We start from the raw sequence: 7,497 nt of genomic DNA, 5'->3' as shown, positions 1-7,497 counted from the left end.
TTAGGTATAAAATAAGCTACAAGGATATATTGTACAACACAGAAATTAGCCAATATTTTATAATAACTGTAAATGGAGTATAACCTTTAAAAGTTGTGAATGACTATATTGTACACCTGTATCATATAATATTGTACATCAACTATATGTTGATAAAATTAAAAAAAATAAATTTATACATTTTTTAAAAAATGAAAAAAGAGTGGGTAACTCTTCCCTTTTTTTTTTGGCCACACTGTGCAGCCTGTCGTATCTTAGTTTCCTGATCAGGGACTGAACCTGTGCCCCCTGCACTGGGAGTGTGGAGTCCTAACCACTGGATTGCCAGGGAAGTCCCAGGAAACTTTTTGTAAGCCTAGAATAGAGGGACAAAAGGAAGAAGTAGTACTGGCAGAGACAAGGATGGGTTTACCTGGTAGAAGCTGGAACCACACAGGGCCTGGAAACACTGAAGCCCCAAAAGAAACACAGGTGCTGCCCGAAATAATGCTCAAGGCAGAGACAGAGGGAAGAATACTCTGTTTTCTCCCTTCTTCTTACTCTCCGTTTTTCTGCCAGGGCCCTTTAATAGCCAACCCTGGACAGAAGCCTGGCAATTACAGCCTGCCAGGGTCTGTTCTACATTACAGACAAAGTAACAGGAAGGCAAGGAGTGAATCTGAGGCCAAACAAGCCAAAGACTGGCACAAGTGCTAAAAAATAGAACATTATACAGTGATTCGATATGGTCCTTCAAATTAATGAAGGGAGATTTACATATTTATATTTATGGTTAGTGACTGTTATATAAATCTACCCACAAGTGCCCAAACAAGACTTACTTTATTTTATTCTTGTAATTTCTTTAAAAATATTTCTTTCCTTCCTTGCCTGGAAGATCCATCCCCCTCCCACCCCACAATCTGTGCATTTCTAAATTCTAAACATTGTGTTAAACCTTGCTTTAATTCTCCTTTGAAGTTTCGCAAATTCTTCTTTTCTTCTCTTCTTAATCCCATTCACACTGTCTATGTTGGTCTCAGGGCACTGAGAACTTTCCCATCTATATGAGCAACTATTTATATACCCAATATGTAGTTTTTAAGATCAGGGCCTGGAGTCTTTGTAGTTCGCATAGTTTTTTTAATACTGCAGCTTGCATGTTATTAAAGATCAATAAATATATCTAATGAATAATTGTACTTAAGAAAACTCTTATAATATTGGCTTTATTCCCACTTAGTATTTTTAATCTTATTATCTTTCCTACAATTTTTTCCATCATCTTTAGCATTCTGGATAACAAAGCTAATAGAACACAAGCATTTCTTTTCTTTTTGATTCCTTTTTGAGGGAAGATATATTTCATTTTATGGTTATGTAGATAAGAATCCTTAACATGGGATTCAGAGAAATTACCCTCTTGTCCCATCTAAATATCAAAAGGCACATGAAATTTTGAATGTGTATTCTAAGTTAATAGGTCTTTTCTATTATTTTCCCCCCTTTTTTGCATGATCACTTTTTTAGATCTTGAAATAAATCTCTTCCTTCCACTGACATTTATTGACTATGAGCCAGGCGTGCTCTAGGCTTTTAAAATATGTCAGGAAACAAAACAGACTATTTTTCCCTTGTATTCTAGCAAAAATAACAATAAACATAAAAAGTAAATTGTAAGTTCACTGAAGGTGATGTGTAATATGAGGGAAAAACTAGAATTAGTTTGAGGTTAGTAAGATCAGAAGTGTCAGGATGGAGGTAGGTAGCTGACTGCTATTTAAATAGGATGGTGAGAGTCAATAAAGGTGACATTTGAGCAGAGACTTAAAGGAAGTGATAAAGTTGGCAATACCGGTATCTGGAAAAGGAGCTTTCCAGGCAAAGAGAATAGGCTATAAAGGCCCTACGGTGGTAAAATTCCTAGAACAGACATTCCCAAGCTTTTTAATTTCATGGAGCTCACAGTGTCTAATTTTTTTTCCCACAGTGTCTCTAGACCAAGAGAAATACCTAACAGTTCTATTCATTAAGTAGTTTGTCACAGACAACTTAATAAGTGTCTTTGTCAAAATTTAATAGTCATTTAGAAAACTAATATACATACATTATAGATAAGTAATATATATATATATATATATTTTTTTCATTCTTAAATAACTGCAGTTACTTTCGAATGGACTTTGCATTCCTGTTGGGGACGCACCTTGGTCAAGGTGGTAGGATGTGGTCAACCTTTAGATATATGTTGAAGGTAGAGCTGGTAGGATATGTTGATGGATTAGGTGTGAAATATGAGGAAAAGAGAGGAGTCAAGGATGACTCAGATTTTTGGGCTGAGGAACTGGAAGGAAGAAGTTGTCGTCATCAAGAGAGGGAGGGTAGACAGCAGGTAAGCAGTTGTGGGAGCTCCATTCTAGAAACGTTACATTTCAGGTGTGATAATAGTTAGACATGAAAGTAGGCAGCTGGATTTACGAGTGCAATGTTCAGAAGGGAGGCATGGGATGAAAATGTGCTTTGACCTGGTGAGAGGTACAGAGACAGTGGGTAAAGTCTGGAGCTAAAGGAGACCTTCCAGAGAATAAATGTAGATGGGGGAGAGAAAGGATCCAAAGACTGAACCTTGGGACCTTCAATAGGAATCTATTTGGGAGAAGAGAAGGAACAAGGAAGTAGATTTAGAAAGTTAGGGGAAAAACCGTGAGAGCGTGCTATTCTGGAAGTGCAGTGAAAAGCAGATCATCTACTTTGTCTAATACTGTGAAAAGGACAGTAAAGATAGATAAATAAAATGCAGTTTGGTAAGCACTTCAGTAAACTCAGAAATGGAATTCTCTTCACAAAATAGCTAGTGTTACTGTGTGACAATAACACAGTATCAATCAATGCAAAATTGCTATTAGACTTTTCCATTAAAGAATGAGAAAAATCAGGAGATCTGCACTTTTGATTTTAGAGTTTATTAGCAGTATCTAGTAATACACTATAATGAGTTTTAAAACAAAATGGAAAATTGTTAAACCTTAAGAAAGTTAATTAAAAATAATCTTAGTAATCTTGATAGGCAAAATTTGTTTTCAGTTAAAAACTATTGGCAAGAAAAATATGTTTGAGATCCAGTGCTGTTTTTGCACAGTGACTTAATACATAGCAAGCAATGCTGAATATTTGCAGAAGATCTGGTAAGAGCAGGTAGCAGCAGTTTCCTTTTCAATATGTTTTAAATGGCAGTATGATAAAGCTGGAAAATAACAATTTTAATGTTCCTTTAAAATTGACTTTGCAAAGAAGCAATTTTATTTCTGTTTGCTCTAACTGCTTGAGTTGGTTTCCTCACTTCAGACTAAAATTTCCTTAAATAAGTTTGATAGAAAACATGTTAAATTATATTTCATCATTCTAAAACAAATCCTCAACTATCTCACTTTCTTACTGAAACCTTCTATTGTCAACAGCTTACTTTTTCATTATTCCAAAAGCACCATTATTTGACAGATGGTAATTTCTGTGATTTCTGTATGTTCTCAAAGTCAAACAGACCCCTTCTTGTCCCTCTCTTTCCTATCCAGCCTGAATCTCATGACTGATCGTCTGAACCATACTTTCACTGGCTGTGTCAGTCTGGGTTCAGTTAAGAAAACAGAGCCACACTATATATTTAAAACACATTGAATTTAATATAAATAATTAATGACATGTGATGGATGAACTGAAAACCTAACAGGGAATGGTGAGAAAATTCAAAGATTAGCAAAAATAGGAAGTTGCTACCAGCCCCAGGGCTAAAGAGAAAGCTTGAAAAGGTAGCACTCCCATAGTCCAGAGGTGGAGGCTTACTGAAGGGAGCTAGAACTATGGTGAGGGCCGCGTGGTGGGCACTGGTATCAGTAAGGGATAGTATGCGCAAAGAAAGTTGGAGGAGATATAACTGTTTTCAGAAAGACCAGTCAAGCAGAGAAACAGGGGTTAAATAGCCCTGGTGTATCTATCATTGAATCTAGTTAGAAAAAGGAAAACCACAGCGATTGTTATTATCATCATCATTTACAGGTATGCAATATTTATTGAGTGAATGAACAAGGTACGGCAAGATAAGCCTTTAGAATATAGCTGATTAGTAAGAAAGGTCCACTGAGTCATAGGCAGAGCTGTGAATAAGGAATCTGGAATTCTTAGATAAGTGCTCATAGATAAAGCTTTACTGGAACACAGCCATGATTTTAAATTTAAAAGTTGTCTATGGCTGCTCCCACATTACAAAAGCAGAGTTGAGTAGTTGTAATACAGACCAGACAGACCACACAGCCTCTGATATTTATTATTTGGCTAATCATAGAAAAAGTTTGCCCACCTCTGCTTTACACCCAGAGAGAAATCATACTGGTAGAAATCATACAGCCATGCTGATTACTATTCATTTAAAAAAAATTTAAATTTAATTTTATTTATTTTTTTATACAGCAGGTTCTTATTAATCATCCATTTTATACACATCAGTGTATACATGTCAATCCCAATCGCCCAATTCAGCACACCACCACCCCCACCCCCTGCTGCTTTCCCTGCTTGGTGTCCATACGTTTGTTCTCTACATCTGTGTCTCAACTTCTGCCCTGCAAACCGGTTCATCTGTACCATTTTCTAGGTTCCACATATATGTGTTAATATACGATATTTGTTTTCCTCTTTCTGACTTACTTCACTCTGTATGACAGTCTCTAGGTCCATCCATGTCTCAACAAATGATGCAATTTCGTTCCCGTTTATGGCTAAGTAATATTCCATTGTATATATGTACCACATCTTCTTTATCCATTCGTCTGTTGATGGGCATTTAGGTTGCTTCCATGACCTGGCTATTGTAAATAGTGCTGCAATGAACATTGGGGTGCATGTGTCGTTTTGAATTATGGTTTTCTCTGGGTATATGCCCAGTAGTGGGATTGCTGGATCATATGGTAATTCTATTTTTAGTTTTTTAAGGAACCTCCATACTGTTCTCCATAGTGGCTGTATCAATTTACATTCCCACCAACAGTGCAAGAGGGTTCCCTTTTCTCCACACCCTCTCCAGCATTTGCTGTTTATAGATTTTCTGATGATGCCCATTCTAACTGGTGTGAGGTGATACCTCATTGTAGTTTTGATTTGCATTTCTCTAATAATTAGTGATGTTGAGCAGCTTTTCATGTGCTTCTGGGCCATCTGTATGTCTTCTTTGGAGAAATGTCTATTTAGGTCTTCTGCCCATTTTTGGATTTTTTTTTTTTTTTTTAATATTGAGCTGCATGAGCTGTTTATATATTTTGGAGATTAATCCTTTGTTGATTCATTTGCAAATACTATCTCCCATTCTGAAGGTTGTCTTTTCATCTTGTATATGGTTTCCTTTGCTATGCAAAAGCTTTGACGTTTCATTAGGTCCCATTTATTTATTTTACTTTTTATTTCCATTATCCTAGTAGGTGGATCAAAAAAGATCTTGCTGTGATTTATGTCATAGAGTGTTCTTCCTATGTTTTCCTCTAAGAGTTTTATAATGTCTGGTCTTACATTTAGGTCTCTAATCCATTTTGAGTTTATTTCTGTGTATGGTGTTAGGGAGTGTTCTAATTTCATTCTCTTACATGTAGCTGTCTAGTTTTCCCAGCACCCCTTATTGAAGAGACTGTCTTTTCTCCGTTGTATATCCTTGCCTCCTTTGTCATAGAAGTTGACTGGAGGTGCGTGAGTTTATCTTTGGGCTTTCTATCTTGTTCCATTGATCTATGTTTCTGTTTTTGTGCCAGTACCATATTGTCTTGATTACTGTAGCTTTATAGTATAGTCTGAATTCAGGGCGTCAGATTCCTCCAGCTCCATTTTTTTCCCTCAAGACTGCTTTGGATATTCGGGGTCTTTTGTGTCTCCATAAAAATTTTAAGATTTTTTGTTCTAGTTCTGTAAAAAAATGCTATTGGTAATTTGATAGGGATTGCATTGAATCTGTAGATTGCTTTGGGTAGTATAGGCATATTCACAATATTGATTCTTCCAACCCAAGAACATGGTATATCTCTCCATCTGTTGGTATCATCTTTAATTTCTTTCATCAGTGTCTTATAGTTTACTGCATACAGGTCTTTTGTCTTCTTAGGTAGATTTATTCCTAGGTATTTTATTCTTTTTGTTGCAGTGGTAAATGGGAGTGCTTCCTTAATTTCTCTTTCAGATTTTTCATCATTAGTGTATAGGAAAGCAAGAGATTTGTGTGCATTAATTTTGTATACTGCAACTTTACCAAATTCACTGATAGCTCTAGTCGTTTTCTGGTGGCATCTTTAGGATTCTCTATGTATAGTATCACGTAATCTGCAAACAGTGACAGTTTTACCTCTTCCTTTCCAATTTGTATTACTTTTATTTCTTTTTCTTCTCTGATTGCCGTGGCTAGGACTTCCAAAACTATGTTGAATAATAGTGGCAAGAGTGGACATCCTTGTCTTGTTCCTGATCTTAGAGGAAATGCTTTCTGTTTTTCACCATTGAGAATGATGTTTGCTGTGGGTTTGTCGTATATGGCCTTTATTATGTTGAGGTAGGTTCCCTCTGTGCCCACTTTCTGGAGAGTTTTTATCATAAATGGGTGTTGAATTTTGTCACAAGCTTTTTCTGCATCTATTGAGATCATATGGTTTTTATTCTTCAATTTGTTAATATGGTGTATCACATTGATTGATTTGTGTATATTGAAGAATCTTTGCATCCCTGGGATAAATCCCACTTGATAGTGGTGTATGATCCTTTTAATGTGTTGTTGGATTCTGTTTGCTAGTATTTTGTTGAGGATTTTTGCATCTATATTCATCAGTTATATTGGTCTGTAATTTTCTTTTTTGTAGTATCTTTGTCTGGTTTTGATATCAGGGTGATGGTGGCCTCATAGAATAGTTTGGGAGTGTTCCTTCTTCTGCAATATTTTGGAAGAGTTTGAGAAGGATGGGTGTTAGCTCTTCTCTAAATGTTTGGTAGAATTCACCTGTGAAGCCATCTGGTCCTGGACTTTTGTTTGTTGGGAGATTTTTAATCACAGTTTCAATTTCAGTGCTTGTGATTGGTCTGTTCATATTTTCTATTTTTTCCTCGTTCAGTCTTGGAAGGTTATACCTTTCTAAGAATTTGTCCATTTCTTCCAGGTTGTCCATTTTTTGGCATAGAGTTGCTTGTAGTAGTCTCTTATGATGCTTTGTATTTCTGCAGTGTCTGTAGTAACCTCTCCTTTTTCATTTCTAATTTTATTGATTTGAGTCCTCTCCCTCTTTTTCCTGATGAGTCTGGCTAATGGTTTATCAATTTTGTTTATCTTCTCAAAGAACCAGCTCTAGTTTTATTGACCTTTGCTATTGTTTTCTTTGTTTCTATTTCATTTATTTCTGCTCTGATCTTCTTGATTTCTTTCCTTCTGCTAACTTTGGGTTTTGTTTGTTCTTCTTTCTCCAGTTCTTTTAGGTGTAACGTTAGGTTGTTTATTTGAGA

Source organism: Grampus griseus (assembly GCF_964374135.1).
Source record: "Grampus griseus genome assembly, chromosome: 4".
In the NCBI taxonomy this organism is placed as follows: Eukaryota; Metazoa; Chordata; class Mammalia; order Artiodactyla; family Delphinidae; genus Grampus; species Grampus griseus.
The sequence above is the reverse complement of the archived record's forward strand: the minus strand, read 5'-3'. Positions refer to the sequence as shown.